This window comes from Rhinoderma darwinii, chromosome 12, assembly GCF_050947455.1.
Source record: "Rhinoderma darwinii isolate aRhiDar2 chromosome 12, aRhiDar2.hap1, whole genome shotgun sequence".
Lineage (NCBI taxonomy): Eukaryota > Metazoa > Chordata > Amphibia > Anura > Rhinodermatidae > Rhinoderma > Rhinoderma darwinii.
Window position 1 is genome coordinate 12,998,233 of NC_134698.1, and position 17,558 is coordinate 13,015,790.

Genomic DNA, 17,558 nt, shown 5'->3' on the forward strand with positions numbered 1-17,558 from the left:
ACTTAAGAACACCTAGGAGAAGACCAGAATTAACTCAAGTAAAAACACTGGTCACTCAACATGAAATACCAGATTATTGGATTTTAAGATTTGGTTTTAAGCAGAATAGAGTGTCTTCCATTGAATGGCGCTGAAGGTTTCAGACATGACAAAATCTGTCCAAAAATCTACCAATAGCATTTACCATGCTGTCCACTATAGAAAAAAAATGATCCTACTGTGTTGTAATGCTGTCCATTATAGAAAAAAACACATATATATATATATATATACAATGTGGAGAAGTGAGTCTGTTATCTTACCTGTAATGATGGAGATAAAGGTACACCTGTCACAGGTCCCGCTACACATAGCAGGAGGAGGAGGCAGATCTTCTCACCCATGTTGCTGAGATATCTCTACAATATTGGAAGGATTTGTTCCTTGTCTGGATGAATGCTATCCTACATGTCAGGAACGCCTTATATACATGTAAAGTGTAGAAATCTATCCAATCACAAAGCAGAAATAAAGATATCTGTAATGGTCAGAAGAAGAGCCTGGAGCTGGTATATGCCTGTTACCGATGTATAATTATCTTTAAATGTGACCTCATGGTGACCACCATGGAGATGTTCCTCAATTCGTTCAGCAATTTGCTTTGTGGTCTACTGACATTGTTTTACATACCGATAATTTTGTGTAAATGTGTCAAATCTGAAACCTGGTTTAAAGCTGGTAACTAATACCTATAATTATATAATTTTCTTTGCTACAGTTAGATTCACACAACGTAGGTTACAGTATTGTTTAGCCTGCAATCACACAAAATGTAGATAAACCTTTCTTTCTTTTTACATTACACTGTATGCTTTCAGTTTTCAATGAGATTTTATGTAATAATTAGATAGGGGAGAAGGTTTTTTAAGGGGAGGGATTTGATTCCTTCATGAAATGTTTACTTAACAATAAGTAGTACGACATTTAGGTAACAAAAAATAAAAATAATATAAGAGGTAATAAGTCTGTGCATCGCAGAGATGGGACTGGGTGGGGGGTTTCCACTTTATTATTTTATTGTATTTTTTTTGTAAGTTGTTTGTATTGTTTGTATTTTTTGTATGTTTTGTATTGTTGATGACCAAGTTGATGATGTGATAAACAGCAGGAGCACGACTGCATCTAAGGATTTTGACAGAGGGAAGGGATTCCCTTTGTGTTGACAAATGGAAGGGGCCCCTCTGTCTGCCCTTTTACACTCTGCAACATAATTGTGGTGTTCCAATGGGTTATAATGGCAACCGATTGTCTAAAAAAAGGTCCCCAGCACTGCCATAGGTATAAGTCATTTGGTAACAATGACAGGCAATAATGCTTTGAAATACAAAGTATTCTAAAGCATTATATATGATTCAAGTCAACTAATGGGAATTAAAATAAGTTAAATAAAGTTTAGTTAAAAAAACTAAAGCAAAAACTACTCCCCTAAAGCAAAACCCCTTATTTTTTTATTAAAATTTTTTTTATTATATACAGCATTTATTATTTTAGTGTATACGTGTGAAAATGTATACAAAAATTCTATGTCTCCTAAAATGGTACTAGTATAAACACAACGGCAAAAACAAGCTTTCTTATGACTTATCAATGGAAAAATAAAAAAAGTTGTGTGTATTAAAATTTGGCTACAGAAAAATAACTTTTTTCCATAAAACATACAGATTCATAGAATTAAGTTAATAACGTTATTTTTACCTCACGGTTTTTTTTCATTCTCCCCAGAAAAAAACGAATAAAAACTTTGAAAAATACATTTGTCCCACAAAAGCAAGCCCTCATACAGCTCAATCAACATAAAAATATAACAGTTACGACTCTTGAAATGCGTCGTCCTTAAGGCCCACAATATGCCAGACCTTAAGGGGTTATATCCAATCCATTGGTGGGAAAATACTGCAAATCAGGCATGTGCCAAAAAGAGTACCTGAGTGGGGGTTGTGGAGCTAGCGCCGAGACTGAATGGACGTTTCTCGCTGAGCTCCATACATCCAGAACCCAAACACAGCCTACGAAAGCTACTCAGATCTCGAAATGGTCAAGATCGGGGGCAGTAAAGCCAGGGAAGCATCGAAGAATGCCACTCCGGCTCCCTCTCAAACTGAGGTGGAGAAATTATTTAAGAGAAAACTCTCTTCACTCCCTCTGCGGAGTCCCAAGATGGTGCTGTCTTCCCGGCATCAGAGAGAGGACGAGGTCTCAGACGCCTCTGAGGCAGAGAGTGAAGCAGCAAGTATGTCAGCAACCAGAGACTTACCATTGACGAGAGCTTTCTTCAAACAGGTACTAATAAAAGCCTTAGTTCCTGCTATTAAGGACTTAGCTGACATTAAACAACATGTCCAGCAAATTGGCAACAGAGTGGAAGTCTTTGAAAACTCCCAGGCTACGATCCTGGCGTTTAATGGAGCTACTGTACAAAGTTTTTCCTCCTGTCAGACTGCCTTTAACACCATTTTCAGATCAGTAGAAGACCAGGAAAATAGGAGTCACAGAAATAACCTGTGTTTCCAAGGTTTCCCCGAATCTGTGTCCTCTGAGGAAATCCCAGATGCCATTTTGTCTATTTCTCGCTCTATTTTGGGATCTGACTATACAGACAACAAGATTGTCATTGAAAGGGCCCATCAAGCCCTATGTCCAAAGCCCAAAGTAGATGATCCCCCTAGAGACATAATTTGTTGCTATCTCAACTTTAAGGTGAAAGACAAGAGCCTCTTTAAATCCAGGGAAGCTACTCCTTTTCTATTTAAAGGTACAGTGATCTCAATTTACCAAGATTTAGCCATTGTCACTCAAAAAGGACTCAAAATATATATAACTATATATATATATATATATATATATATATATATATATAATGAATACTACTACACACCCACACTCGTGTGTAAAAGGGCTGGTATAATAGCTGGGTTTCACCTACTTGTGTAACCCACTATTACTACCCCCTTTATAAATAGGGTTACTAGGGTTATGCCTAGTTCCCCTACCTTTTCCTTATGCTAACGTCTACTTGCTTTCTTTGCTTCTACTCAACGGAATAAGACCGTACAATAAATACAATTGTATAGTAAATAACAGGTAATATTTATTACTAACAATAATCACACTTACATATAAAATACACCAAACTAAACACAGACACAGTTACCGATCACAGTATAGTATCAGTATACCCCAATACATATAACACATTAATATATACTGAGTATGCTCACACTATACGTAGTACAGTATAAACACGGTATCCTATGTTATGCCTCCACCCACATACCTAAACATACATATGAATACAGTCACATTACAACACAATACACATGCACATGCTCACTGTTTCTGCCCCACTTCCAGTTAGCAATAGCTATGCCTGTACACTAAGGGTTAATTTAGGAACTCAGGGCTACAAGAGTTTACAGGGTATGGGAATGTTCAGGTGAGGTGCTGGAGAGAAAGGGTTACTTAGGGGGTATAGGGGAGAAGATACTTAGCGCTTCATGTGGTACAAGTTGGTGTGGTCTCTCAGGAAGTGCCATGAGGCAAGAGCAGGCCAGGAGGGAAGAGGAGACCCTTAGTGGAGTCAGGGAGCAGGAACAAGGGAGAGAACTTTGGGACTGTTTGTCCTTTTAAACCCCCCGTGCACATCTGTGTGACATCACAGGCTCATGAACGTGAAAAGGAGGGGGCCTGGGCCTCCTGGCTACCTCATGGAATTCCATTATCTAGTAGGGGCATGGAAGGGCAGTTGAAACATCCTGCTTCCTAGATTAGTTCATTGTTTGTTTTACATCCCCCAGGGTGTCTGATTAGATGACACCTTTCTGGAGGGACAGATATATATATATATATATATATATATATATATATATATATATATATATATACTACCGTTCAAAAGTTTAGGGTCACTTAGAAATTTCCTTATTTTTGAAAGAAAAGCACAGTTTTTTTTCAATGAAGATAACATTAAATTAATCAGAAATACACTCTATACATTGTTAATGTGCTAAATGACTATTCTAGCTGCAAACGTCTGGTTTTTAATGCAATATCTACATAGGTGTATAGAGGCCCATTTCCAGCAACCATCACTCCAGTGTTCTAATGGTACTTTGTGTTAGCTAACTGTGTTAGAAGGCTAATGAATAATTAGAAAACACTTGAAAACCCTTGTGCAATTATGTTAGCACCGCTGTAAACAGCTTTGCTGTTTAGAGGAGCTATATAACTGACCTTCCTTTGAGCTAGTTGAGAATCTGGAGCATTACATTTGTGGGTTCGATTAAACTCTCAAAATGGCTAGAAAAAGAGAGCTTTTATGTGAAACTCGACAGTCTATTCTTGTACTTAGAAATGAAGGCTATTCCATGCGAGAAATTGCCAAGAAACTGAAGATTTCCTACAACGGTGTGTACTACTCCCTTCAGAGGACAGCACACACAGGCTCTAACCAGAGTAGAAAGAGAAGTGGGAGGCCCCGCTGCAAGACTGAGCAACAAGACAAGTGCATTAGAGTCTCTAGTTTGAGAAATAGACGCCTCACAGGTCCTCAACTGGCAGCTTCATTAAATAGTACCCGCAAAACGCCAGTGTCAATGTCTACAGTGAAGAGGCGACTCCGGGATGCTGGCCTTCAGGGCAGAGTGGCAAAGAAAAAGCCACATCTGAGACTGGCTAATAAAAGGAAAAGATTAATATGGGCAAAAGCACACAGACATTGGACAGAGGAAGATAGGAAAAAAGTGTTATGGACAGACAAATCGAAGTTTGAGGTGTTTGGATCACACAGAAGAACATTCGTGAGACGCAGAACAACTGAAAAGATGCTGGAAGAGTGCCCAACGCCATCTGTCAAGCATGGTGGAGGTAATGTGATGGTCTGGGGTTGCTTTGGTGCTGGTAAAGTGGGAGATTTGTACAAGGTAAAATAGATTTTGAATAAGGAAGGCTATCACTCCATTTTGCAACGCCATGCCATACCCTGTGGACAGCGCTTGATTGGAGCCAATTTCATCCTACTACAGGACAATGACCCAAAGCACAAGAACTATTTAGGGAAGAAGCAGGCAGCTGGTATTCTATCTGTAATGGAGTGGCCAGCGCAGTCACCAGATCTCAACCCCATAGAGATGTTGTGGGAGCAGCTTGACCGTATGGTACACAAGAAGTGCCCATCAAGCCAATCCAACTTGTGGGAGGGCCGTCTGGAAGCATGGGGTGAAATTTCTCCCAATTATCTCAGCAAATTAACAGCTAGAATGCCAAAGGTCTGCAATGCTGTAATTGCTGCAAATGGAGCATTCTTTGACGAAAGCAAAGTTTGAAGGAGAAAATTATTATTTGAAATCATTATTTCTAACCTTGTCAATGTCTTGACTATATTTTCTAGTCATTTTGCAACTTATTTGATAAATGTAAGTGTGAGTTTTCATGGAAAACACAAAATTGTCTGGGTGACCCCAAACTTTTGAACGGTAGTGTATCTACACTACATGTACATAGATATAAATATAAATATATAAAACACTTCCCTTTACAGTCACCCTGCAGAAACGCAGGAAGCTTAAGCCTCTAACTCACCTTTTAAGAAACAAGCAAATTCTCTATAGATTGACTTTCCCTTTAGGACTTTCATTCTCAGGCTGAGGGTCGCGATTTACCATCTCCTCATTGGGAGATCTTGAGGAAGTGTATACTTGCCTTGGAACTTCACCATTACCTATTGAATATTGGGACATTATGACTGATCTTGCCTCTCTCCCTCAAGTTACCCAGACCACCCCTTGGAATATGAAGCCTGCTCCTAAATCCCAAAGAAACAGGAAAAGATCTGGTCATTTAACTCCCCGTAGATTGCTTGAAGAGCACAATTAATGGACTGCCATTGTTGACAAATCTCCTGGCCCCTTGCTAGTTCTTGCCGGTACTTACTTTATGCATATCATATATAACAAGTCTTTATTTATCTGCTTGACAGAATATATTTTGATGTTTCTTACGTCCCTCATCTTCACTATATATGACATACATTCTGTATTGATTTTGGGGTAGGGAGATGGACAGGTGAGCCCTAATCTACCCGCAACTCAGTCCCTGCCTACTTGCACGGCCCGTCCTAAGTGACGGCGTACAACTGGGCGACGGTCCCTACGTTCAGTAAGTGCAAGACAGACAACACAAGACAAGGGCACACAGAAGCAAAATGGGGAAGTAGGGGCAGTTGCCCACGGCAACACCGTGAGCAACAGGCAGAGGTGAACAAGCCGAATCAAACCAGGAGAGTACGTAGTAGCAAAATCAGAGGAGGAGAATAGTCAGGCAAGCCAGGGTAAATACGTTACAGCGATCAATCAGGTAAATAGCAGGAATAGCAGAGCCAGGAAACCAGACAATCACAGGCAAGGAACATGCTGCAAGTGAGGGTATAAATAGACCAAGGGCGGGAGCTAGAACCGTCAGGCCAGGCTGTGATAGGTTCTCCCTCTCTTCAGCCTACAAGCCTGAGAGGTAACAGATCGTGTCACTCTGGCAGACCTTGGAGCTGAGGAAGGCTGATTAACCCCGGGCGTCGACACAGAACCTGTGTTTGGCAAACCCTTTACACATTCATTATCTATATAACTGCCTTCGGGTTGCCCATGGAGAGTTCCTAGCTTTTGGGTTTGGAACATATTCACAAAGTATTACCCCCCACCCCCTAAACATTTTCATTAATCTTGCTTCTGATATTGTTACGCATACTGATATGGATAACAGATCCATAAGTCCATAAGATATGGTCTACTCTATTGTTAATTACAAAGCTTCCTCTGATACGTTCTTCAGAGGTTTTTATCTGTTTTATGTACATGTGTGATTATGCTTTCTTGTATCTGTTTGGTACGGTCAATAACTACATCTTTTATTCTGTTACATCACTGTGTTTTGGGAAGTGGTCCTGCCTATGCTCAGCCTTTTGGTTGTTATTATATACCCACTTCCCAAGGCTTACCTTAACATTGTATTCATGGCTTCCTTAAAGGTAGTTTCTTATAATGTTAAGGGATTTAATTCCCCTTCCAAAATGTATCAGATCTTTTCATTCCTCAAAAAAGCTTTATGTGATATTTTATCACTGCAAGAAACACATTTTAAATTGAACCATTTCCCCAACTTACCTTTTTCAAATGTCCCCGTCTTCCCCATTGTGGCTCTGCAAACTCTGCCTCCAGAGGAATGAACATAGGCTTCCACCGTAATTGTCCTTTTAAATACTCCTCTCATCTTCAGGACCCAGAGGGTAGATACTTGTTTATAAATGGTAAAATTGGTACTCAGACATTTACCTTCACAAACCTATACGCCCTGAGCTCTGGTCAAATAGATTGGTTACTTTCAACATTTGCTTTGTTCGGAAGGGGCTAGTCATTATTGGGGGTGATATTAACCTGACCATAGACCAGCTGGTTGACTCTTCTTCCATAAAGTCTACTTTGTTTTATAGGGCATTAAGTAAAATTAAATCCCTATTAGTTATTTACGGACTAGTTGATGTATGGAGATGTCTTAATCCAACCCAGTTGTACTATACTTTTTTCCTCCTGCAAACTCCTCCTATCATAGATTGGACTATTTCTTCCTACCTAAACCTTCCCTTAAATTTTGCTCCTCAGTAGAGATTGGTTCACAAATACACTCAGACCATGCCCCAATTTTCCTAACCCTTAATCTCCCTGACATGAACCAATGATCAGTTAAGTGGTGCTTAAACAACTCTGTACTTGGTACCCCTAAAGTTGTAGATGACTTTAGTGCTAAACTGGCAGACTGTTTCCAATTAAACGAAACTTGAGGTTTCCCCCGGTATAGTTTGGAATGCCCATAAAGCCTATATTCGTGGCCAATTTTTTAGTTATTGTACCCATCTGCAGAGGGAGAGGACCAAATGTGTTGATGAACTGTTCCTTAAAATACAGACTTTAGAAAAATTGCATAAAGCCTCCTTAGGCTGAGTTTACACGAGCATGTTATGTCCGTAATGGACAGAACGTATTTCGTCCGCAAGTCCCGGACCGAACGCACTGCAGGGAGCCGGGCTCCTAGCATCATGATTACAGTATGGGACAGTTGTCCTGCAGCGAGGCAGGGACTCCTAGCATCGTACATAACTAAAAACTGAGAGGGAAAAGATAACTCCATTAGAGTCCTTCATATTTTAACCCCTTGGCGACATACAATGTACTATTACTGCGTTGTCTCCAAGGGGAAGTATGGAGCACGCTCACGGGCTGAGTGTGCTCCATACTCAGCGGGTGATGGCTTTGTTATACAGCCGACACCTCACTCCAATGGGCAGAATCAAAGATCACTTTGATTCCGCCTGTTTAACACTTTAAATGCCGCGGTCAATCGTGACCGGGGCATTTAAATTGATAGAATCGGCCATTTAGAATGGTTGTTATGGCAGCTTGGGGCCTAATAATCCCTTGTTCAAGTCTCCTAGGGGGAATATGAATAAAAGTAAAAAAAAACAGTTAAAGAAAGTTTTTTTTTATGTTTAAGAATTTTTTTTTAATTAAAAGTTAAAAAAACCTTTTCCCATTCTTCCCCTAAAGTAATGTTAAAAAATATAAAACTTAACATAACTGGTATCGCCGTGTCCGTAAAAGTCTGAACTGTCACACTATAGCGTTGTTTAACCCGCTCAGTGATCGCTGTAAAAATCAAACATTATAAAACACACAAATTGCTGTTTTTTGGTCACCTTAGCTCTCCAAAAAATAAAATAAAACGTCATCAAAAAGTCGCATCTACCCCAAAATGGTATCAGTAAAAACTACAGCTCGCTTTGCAAAAATTAAGCATTTAGATTGCTTAATTGACGAAAAACTTTAAAAGTTATGGCTCTCAGAACAGGGCGACACAAAACATTTTTTTTAGCAAATCGTTTTTTGTTTTTAAAAGTGGTAAAACATAAAACAAAACATATAAATTTGGTATCGTAGTAATTGTATCAACCTGTAGAATAAGGTGCACATGTAGTTTTTACCGCCTGATGGGCGGCGTAAAAACAAAACCCCCAAAAAATAGCGTAATCGCAGGTTTTTTATGATTTCACTCCACAAATATTTTTTTAGCTTCCCAGTACATTATGTGGTACAATAAATAGTGCCCTGAAAAACTACAACTTGTCCCGCAAAAAACAAGCCCTCATAAGGCTATGTCAACAAAAAAACAAAGAAGTTATGGTTTTTGGAATGAGGGGAGGGAAAAACGAAAATGAAAAAACTGAAATTGGCCGTGTCTCCAAGGGGTTAAATTACTCCCAAAAAAATAAGATTTCCTTAGTCCTTCTCAGCACAGACGCTGAGAAGGCCTTTGATAGAATTAATTGGGTTTATATGAAACAGGTCGTACTCGCCTTTCACTTTCCTATCCCCTTTATTGATGCAATATTTTCCATATATGCCACTCCTTCAGACTCTGTAGCAGTTAATGGAATTTTATGTAGCTCCTTCAAGATATGTACGCGGCACAGATGTCCCTTATCTTCTTTGCTGTTTTTAACGGATATAAAGACTCTTATGCAGGCAATTAGATTGGATGTTGATATTAATGTAGTACATTCGGGGAATAGAGACCACAAAGTAGCTACTTATGCAGACAATATGTTGTTGATGGTTACAAACCCAGAAAAAGCACTTCCCAAAATGTAACAAATATTAGACTCCTTTAGTACCATTTCAAATTTCAAAATCAATAAGGGGAAGACCCAAGCTTTGGGGTTCTCCTTATCTGAATCTCGTAAGAAATTATTGACGGATAGCTCTGATTATAATTGGACTTCTCCTTATATAACCTTTTTAGGTATTAAGATTGGTACTAACTTAGGTCATCTGTTTTCTCTAAATTATGCCCCCTTCCTTGCATCTCTACCTGGTCTGTTGAAACAATTTGACATACCTTATATCTCATGGTTTGGCGGATAAAATATTCTAATGTCATTTATTCTCCCTAAGCTTACTAATGCTCCCTATTCTCCCTAAGCTTACTTACCTTATGCAAGTTTTACCAATACCGCTCACCAGGGCCTTTTTCACAGATATTAGCAGATTATTCCCCAAGTCAAAAACTCTGTAGCCTTTCAATTTAAGAAGTTGAAGCTAGATACATCGGGACCATATTTACCTTACTGCTAAAAGTGCCGAATATCTCCTATTTAACATATACCTCCTTTATGTGACACAATATTTTTTCAAAAGATTCTAAAATATTATTTTAAGTACAGGAGCATTTTTAGATGGCCATTTCAACTTTGCTATTGACCCTGATTTGGCCAACTGAACCATAGGTGTAACCACAGCCATAGCAAACAAAACAGCTGCTTCTGAGACCAAACGGCCCACTCACACGGGTGACATTCTGTTGTCTGGATCTTCTATATGGTTCTCCTCTGTACAGAAGATCTGATTTACAGCATGACAATATTATCCCTCAATTGGTTGTTGCTCAGGTTAAATTAGATAAGATGGGCGAGGTATAATCCTGACTTTTCTATGGGTCCTTAGGAATTTTAGTTACACCCATGCTTAAATGTTTCTTTTATAGGAAAGACCTGTAAAATGTGAAGAGATAACCCCATGGCTCAGAGCATGACTTACATATTATTCTTACTCTATGAATAATTTTGTATTTTTTGGTAAGTGGGCTTTGCAGAGGGTGACGAGGTAACTGTGGACAAAATACATGGTCTGACCATTATACTATTTTAATTACCATTAAGAAAATGAATATGCCACCACCGTTTCACATTTAGAGACTTAATGTTTTATCTTTCATTGTACATTTTGTGACCATATTTGTGGAGGAGGAGAAATTTAATTACATTTTTTATTTAACACAATTTTGTAATCAGACATTTATGTTGTGGAATACCCATAAGGCATACATCTGTGGTATATTTATAAAATTCAGCTCTATCTTAGAACAAGGTAGGGTAGAATTGCTTTATTCTGTAACAGAGCCAGCATTGAGCCCTCTATTTCACCAACAGTTTTTAATTGGGGCTAATCCAGGAAACGGAGTCTAAGGGATTCCAACGATTTTACTCATTAATCCCTGTAAGGCGATGTGGTCTTTGTTGCTAGTAATCCCCAGGTTACTAATCCCAGAGTAGTCTCCGTTAACAGCAGATGACATGAACGGAACATAATTATCTGATAAAATGTACCTTGGCAGCTGGTAATGTAATCAGGGCACGCGGAGTATGATCAGCATGGTTAGGCTGGCAAAAGGTCAGGGCAGGCGGCAGACAATAGACTAGGTCAGATTACAATCCGGATTGGCAACTGTAGATCAATAGCAGAGAAAAGGCCCTGATGAAAAACCGTCTGTGTGACGTGAAACAGCCATAGGCCAGTTATTTAGCAAAATAACACTTAATACAGCAATGTATTAAGGAGGGATTATAGGAAGCACGTGTATCAGATTTGTTCATTCAGACCAGATGGATCCATAGTCTGCATACATTAAATCCATTGCGCCTCTTTCTGCAGGATTTTCTTGTCCAGGTTTTCACCTCTCACTGACAATATTATTTGTTCAATCCCTTGAAATTTAAGGGTAGTCGCATCCCCTAGTGACTTTCCCACACATGACATGACACCGGAGTGTCCTCTTTTTTCCTGACATCCTCTATATGGTCCCAAATTCTTCTTCTTAATTTCCTAATAGTCTTTCCTATATATTGGAGCTGACACCCACATGTAACGAGATATACAATTCCCTTTGTTTTACAGTTTAGGGGGTTTAGCGGGGATTCTCCCTCGATTACATAGAGGATGAGAAGGACTATTAGGAATCGGTAGAAACAAGAGCTGCCACTTGGCTGAATAGTGGTTTGAGGGGCACAGTTAGATGTGCCTCATGTAGAGCATGCAAATCCGTCTGGTCAGTAAGAGTTTTAAGAGTAACAGTACTGGTCAGACCTTTTATATTAGATCATATCTTAACTCTAAAACAAAGGATATTGTATATCTGATTATATGTGGGACCTCTGCAGACTGTTTCGCACCATCAAACTAAAGTTAATAACTCAACTAACTCTGTTAATACTGAATTGTCCCTACAAAACTGTAATTTATTCTTGAAAGTGATTTTGTTTCACCCAGTTGTCCACCAGCTATTGAAACTTTCATCATTTCAATGACGGAATGACGTGAACGACATTCCGCATTAGCAACACAATGTACCTATATGTTGTGTTGCGTTAAGTGCCTAACTTCAACAACGTACTAGTACATTGGATGTCAAATAAGGGGTTAAATTTAACAGTTGCCACCCTAGGAGTATGATCCGCTCCTTCACGTATAGCCAATTACTATGGGTTAAATGTATTGTCAATAATAAATCAACTATAAAAGTGAGACTCATGGAGATGAGTAATAAGTTTAGACACAGGGGGTACCCTAAACGGATGATAAATTTTAATCTGAATAGGGTGAATGATGTACCCAGTGAAATGCTCCTCACTAATATATTAGTAGCTCCTACCAAGACTAAGATTGACAATAGGGTTCCGTTTGTTTCTACCTATACGGAACAGAGCCATCAAGTGGCACAAATCATCAGGAGACACTGGCCTATACTCCATAGTAATCTTAGATATGTCCCAGAATTCAGTACTCCTCCACTTTTCTCCTATAGACGCTCGACGAACCTTAGGGACAAGTTGTTCAAAACAGCCATAGAACCTTCGAAACAGTCAGGACAGCATTTTTTTGGCCACACACAGGATGGGATGTTATCCCTGCGTGCCCTGCATTGACTGTAGCCTTATGATTAAGGGCACTACTTTCATTAATTTAATCACAGGGAGATAGCTACACATCACCATTACCTTACACGTGACTCTTCTTTTGTTGTTTACTTGTTAGAATGTCCCTGCAAATTATGGTATGTTGGGAAGACCACTCTTGAACTTAAGAATCGGTTTAACAACCATCGCTTTACTATCATAAATTAGAGATTAGATCTACCAGTTTCTAAACATCTTTCCGAACTAGGTCATATAGAAAAACATTTGAGGTTTCGAATCATTGACCATATCCCACCTTTGAGACGAGGTGGTGACAGGGTGTCTTCCCTCAAAAAGAAGGAACTTGAGTGGATCTTTAGACATAATAACCTTAGACACTATGGCTTGAATGCAGACATCAATCTGGTTGGTGTGGGTTAGGGGTGACTTGTGCTGTGGTCCACAGCAGTATGTTTCCTTATCTTCCCCCGATGGGTTTTGATGAGTGTTAACATCAAAGTGAAATTTGAAACTGTTTTTCTTTTCTTTTTCTAGAGAATTTTAATGCAAAAAATGACACTGGATGGAGAAGACTCACCTTCTATGGACACACATAGCGTTTTTCTGCACTTCAGCTTTGTAGCAACCCCCTAATTTTTTTATGTCGTGATTTTTTTATGTCTCATTTTTCAATTTGGCATCTGTAACTCTATATTCTTTTTCTGTCCTTGTACAGGATCGATTGATTTATTTATTATTGGCTATAACATATACAACACCATATTGCTTTATTGTGTTAGTTAGTGCTTGAGAGCGTATTTCGATTCCACAATGGTTCCACCACCTCTTGCCTTTGGCATCCCATCTACACCTCTTGGATACCAGGCGGGTGGCAAATTTTCATATGCGGAAGCGAATTACTTCTCCTCTTGCCGACCATATCCGAGGCTGAGTTCCTCTCTATGTGGGGTTCCTGCACTGGGTTGTATTCTTTGATTTGGGTCTGAATGGTGCATGTGGTAGATCAATGCTACAACTTATTTGGATACGGCACTATCCATTATTGACATATGACAATCATACATGTCATTTTTCTCCTTCTTTATTTGGTGTTGCTACCATAATCATATTTTGAGATACGATAAGTGTTACTGTATTATAGGAGGCCTTATTTTCTGTCTGACATAATTTCATCATCATCCCCTAGATGGCACTATGACCAATATTTATTTACCATTACCATCTACCTAAGACTACTATTTATGTAATATTACTAGCCTTTTATGCCAGCCAAGGCTGTTCTTTCCCCAGTTATGGCTTTTCTCTAGTAATGAACGTGTGTCTTGCAGTGAGTACAATCCAGCTACAATATAGCTATATGTGCTATTTTTTTTACAGTTCATGTCTACAGCTGATTTGCTTATAATAATTTTATTGTTCTAGTTATATCTATGGTATTATCTCTTGCACTTATTTGGTACACAAGGCATATGTCACATGCAATAAAGCTTGCACATGTATTTATCACAACACAAGATGATTATTTTTTGTCCTATAAATATATATAGTACAAGAAACTATGCTCAGTACATAAATACAGCACCACCAGAAACAAGCTCAGTACATATATACAGTACCAGTACCATGTTCAGTACATAAATATAGAACTAGAACCAAGCTCAGTAAATAAATATAGTTCCAGAACCAAGCTCAGTGCATAAATAAATCTTTTCTTTTCCATCTGGTCCAGACGACTTTTCAAGACCACGACTTACAGAGTTTGCTACCGAGATGTCTTCGTCTACTCGCTTTCTAACACATCCGCACTTATATGCTTACACAAAATCTTCATAGTGCCACCAACTGAGCCCCTTAATATAATAGCTCTACTTACTGTGGCCCTACATATACAGCCACACAATGTGCACCTGAATATACATGCATCACACATTCTGTATCCAGAATACAATCGTGTCACACACTATGCTTCCTAAAAATAAAGCGCCACACACACAGTGCCCAATAAAACTATTGTCACACGCTGTGCCACTGGCAAATAGTGCCTGTCACGAAGCGGGTTAGTTGACCCACTGGGCCGCACCGCCGCAGCGGGGAGGCAGCTGGCCAAACAACAGGATACCCCAGAAATACAATGTCCCGCACAAGGGTACCTGAATAGTCCAGATGGTGACCGCAGCTCTGGCACAGATGAGATGGGTGCAGCAGATGGCGCCAAACGTGGCGGATGACACAGGAGCCGCAAGTTGCGCCAGACGTGGCGGATTCCTCCGGACGTGGCAGATAAAACAGGACGTGGCGGATTCCTACGGACGTGGCAGATGACACAGGACGTGGCGGATTCCTCCAGACGTGGCGGATTCCTCCAGATGTGGCAGATTCCTCTAGACGTGGCAGATGACACAGGACGTGGCGGATTCCTCCAGACGTGGCAGATTCCTCTGGACGTGGCAGATGACACAAGATGTGGTGGATTCCTCCGGATGTGGCAGATTCCTCTGGATGTGGCAGATGACACAGGACGTGGCAGATTCCTCTGGACGTGGCATGACTAGATACTAGGGCAAAGCACGGGAAACAGGAACGGGGAACAAGGTACGGGTAACAACAGGAACGGAAAACACTAAGGGACCATTTGCAAGACAGACTGGGAAAACTAACAACGCTCAGGCATCAAACTAGGGGGCTGGACCCCTCTTATAGCCCAGGGTACTCATGGGTCAAAGGTCGTTCAAGATGTCCGGTGCGCGCGCTGCCCCTTTAAGAGCAGGGACGAGCGTGCGCGCGCACCCTGCGGGCTCCGGCGAAGGTGAGCGTCAGCGGGAGGCTGGAGCTGACAGCCCGCAGCCACGGATGTTACAGTATCCCCCCTCTTACGCCCCCTCTTCTTGGGACCGGAGCGAGAGAGAAACTTCTTTGGAAGAGTAGGGGCATTGAGGTTCTCCTCTGGCTCCCAGGACCTCTCTTCGGGACCAAACCCCCTCCAATCCACCAAATACAAGGTCTTTCCTCTCACTCTCTTGGTGTCCAAGATCTCCTTTACCTCAAAGATGTCCGAGGAGCCGCTGGGAGCAACCGCAGGGCTGGGAGTCTTGGAATAGCGGTTTAGGATCACAGGCTTCAGGAGGGAGACGTGGAAGGAGTTGGGAATCCTGAGGGTAGGAGGCAGCCGAAGCTTGTAGGCGACAGGGTTGATCTGCTGCAGGACCTCGAATGGTCCAAGGAACCTGGGACCGAACTTGTATGAAGGCACCTTCAAGCGAATGTTCCGAGAGGACAGCCAGACTTTAGTCCCCGGAAGATACTGAGGCGGCTCTTTTCTCTTAATATCTGCCTTTCGCTTCATGCGATCTACTGCCAGCAAAATAGAGGACCGGGTCTGTTGCCAGATTTGCAGGAAGTCCCCATATGCAGAGTCAGCAGCGGGAACCTGAGATGAAGTCGACACAGGGAGAGGAACTCTGGGATGTTGACTGTACACGATGTGAAACGGAGTGGAAGTGGTGGACTCACTTGTGTGGTTGTTGAAAGAAAATTCGGCCCATGGTAGCAGCTGTACCCAGTTATCGTGCTGTGAAGAGATGAAATGGCGGAGATAATTTTCCATGATCTGGTTGATCCTCTCAACTTGCCCATTGGATTGGGGGTGATAGGCAGAGGAAAAGTCCAATCTCACATCCAGGAGTTTACAGAGGGCTCTCCAGAACTTAGAGGTAAACTGAACCCCCCGGTCGGACACAATGTGAAGAGGCAAGCCATGCAAGCGGAAGATGTGCTGAATGAAGAGACTTTCCAGATGAGGAGCAGAAGGTAGGCCGGTCAGCGGGATAAAATTAGCCATCTTAGAGAACCGGCCCACCACCACCCAGACAGTGTTACATCCTGCTGAGGGGGGAAGGTCTGTGACGAAGTCCATTGCAATGTGCTGCCAGGGGGCATTGGGTATAGGCAGAGGTTGAAGCAGGCCGGCAGGCTTGGAGTGAGTCACTTTGTTAGAGGCACACACCGTGCAAGCAGAGACAAAGTCCAGAACATCCTTAGGTAGCGTGGACCACCAAAAGTGACGAGCAATTAGGTCTCGGGTTTTACGGACACCGGCTTGCCCAGCAAGTTTAGAACTATGTCCCCAGCGGAGAATTCTACTCCTGTCCGCCAACCGAACAAAAGTCCTCCCAGGAGGGATGTCTCTAACCTGCAGAGCATTAGCAGTGACGATGCAGGACGGGTCTATGATGGTCTGGAGGGACTCCACCGTGTCTTCCGTCTCAAACGATCTGGACAGGGCATCGGCCCTCACATTCTTGTCTGCGGGACGGTAGTGGAGCGCAAACAGAGAACGGGTGAACAACAGCGACCACCTGGCTTGACGAGGATTAAGTCTTTGAGCGGACTGAAGGTAAGTGAGGTTCTTGTGGTCGGTGAAGATCAGGATGGGGTGAGCAGCGCCCTCCAGAAGATGTCTCCACTCCTCCAGAGCCAATTTGATGGCCAGCAGCTCCTGATCTCCAATGGAGTAATTGCGCTCAGCAGAAGAAAACAGTCTAGAGTAGTAGCCACATACTACTGCCTTTCCTTTGGAGCTCCTCTGGAACAGGAGTGCACCTGCACCGACAGAGGAAGCGTCCACTTCCAGTGAGAACTGCCGAGATACGTCAGGATGATGGAGGATCGAGGCTAAAGTGAAGGTACTCTTCAGGCTATTAAATGCAGACTCTGCCTCTGGAGTCCA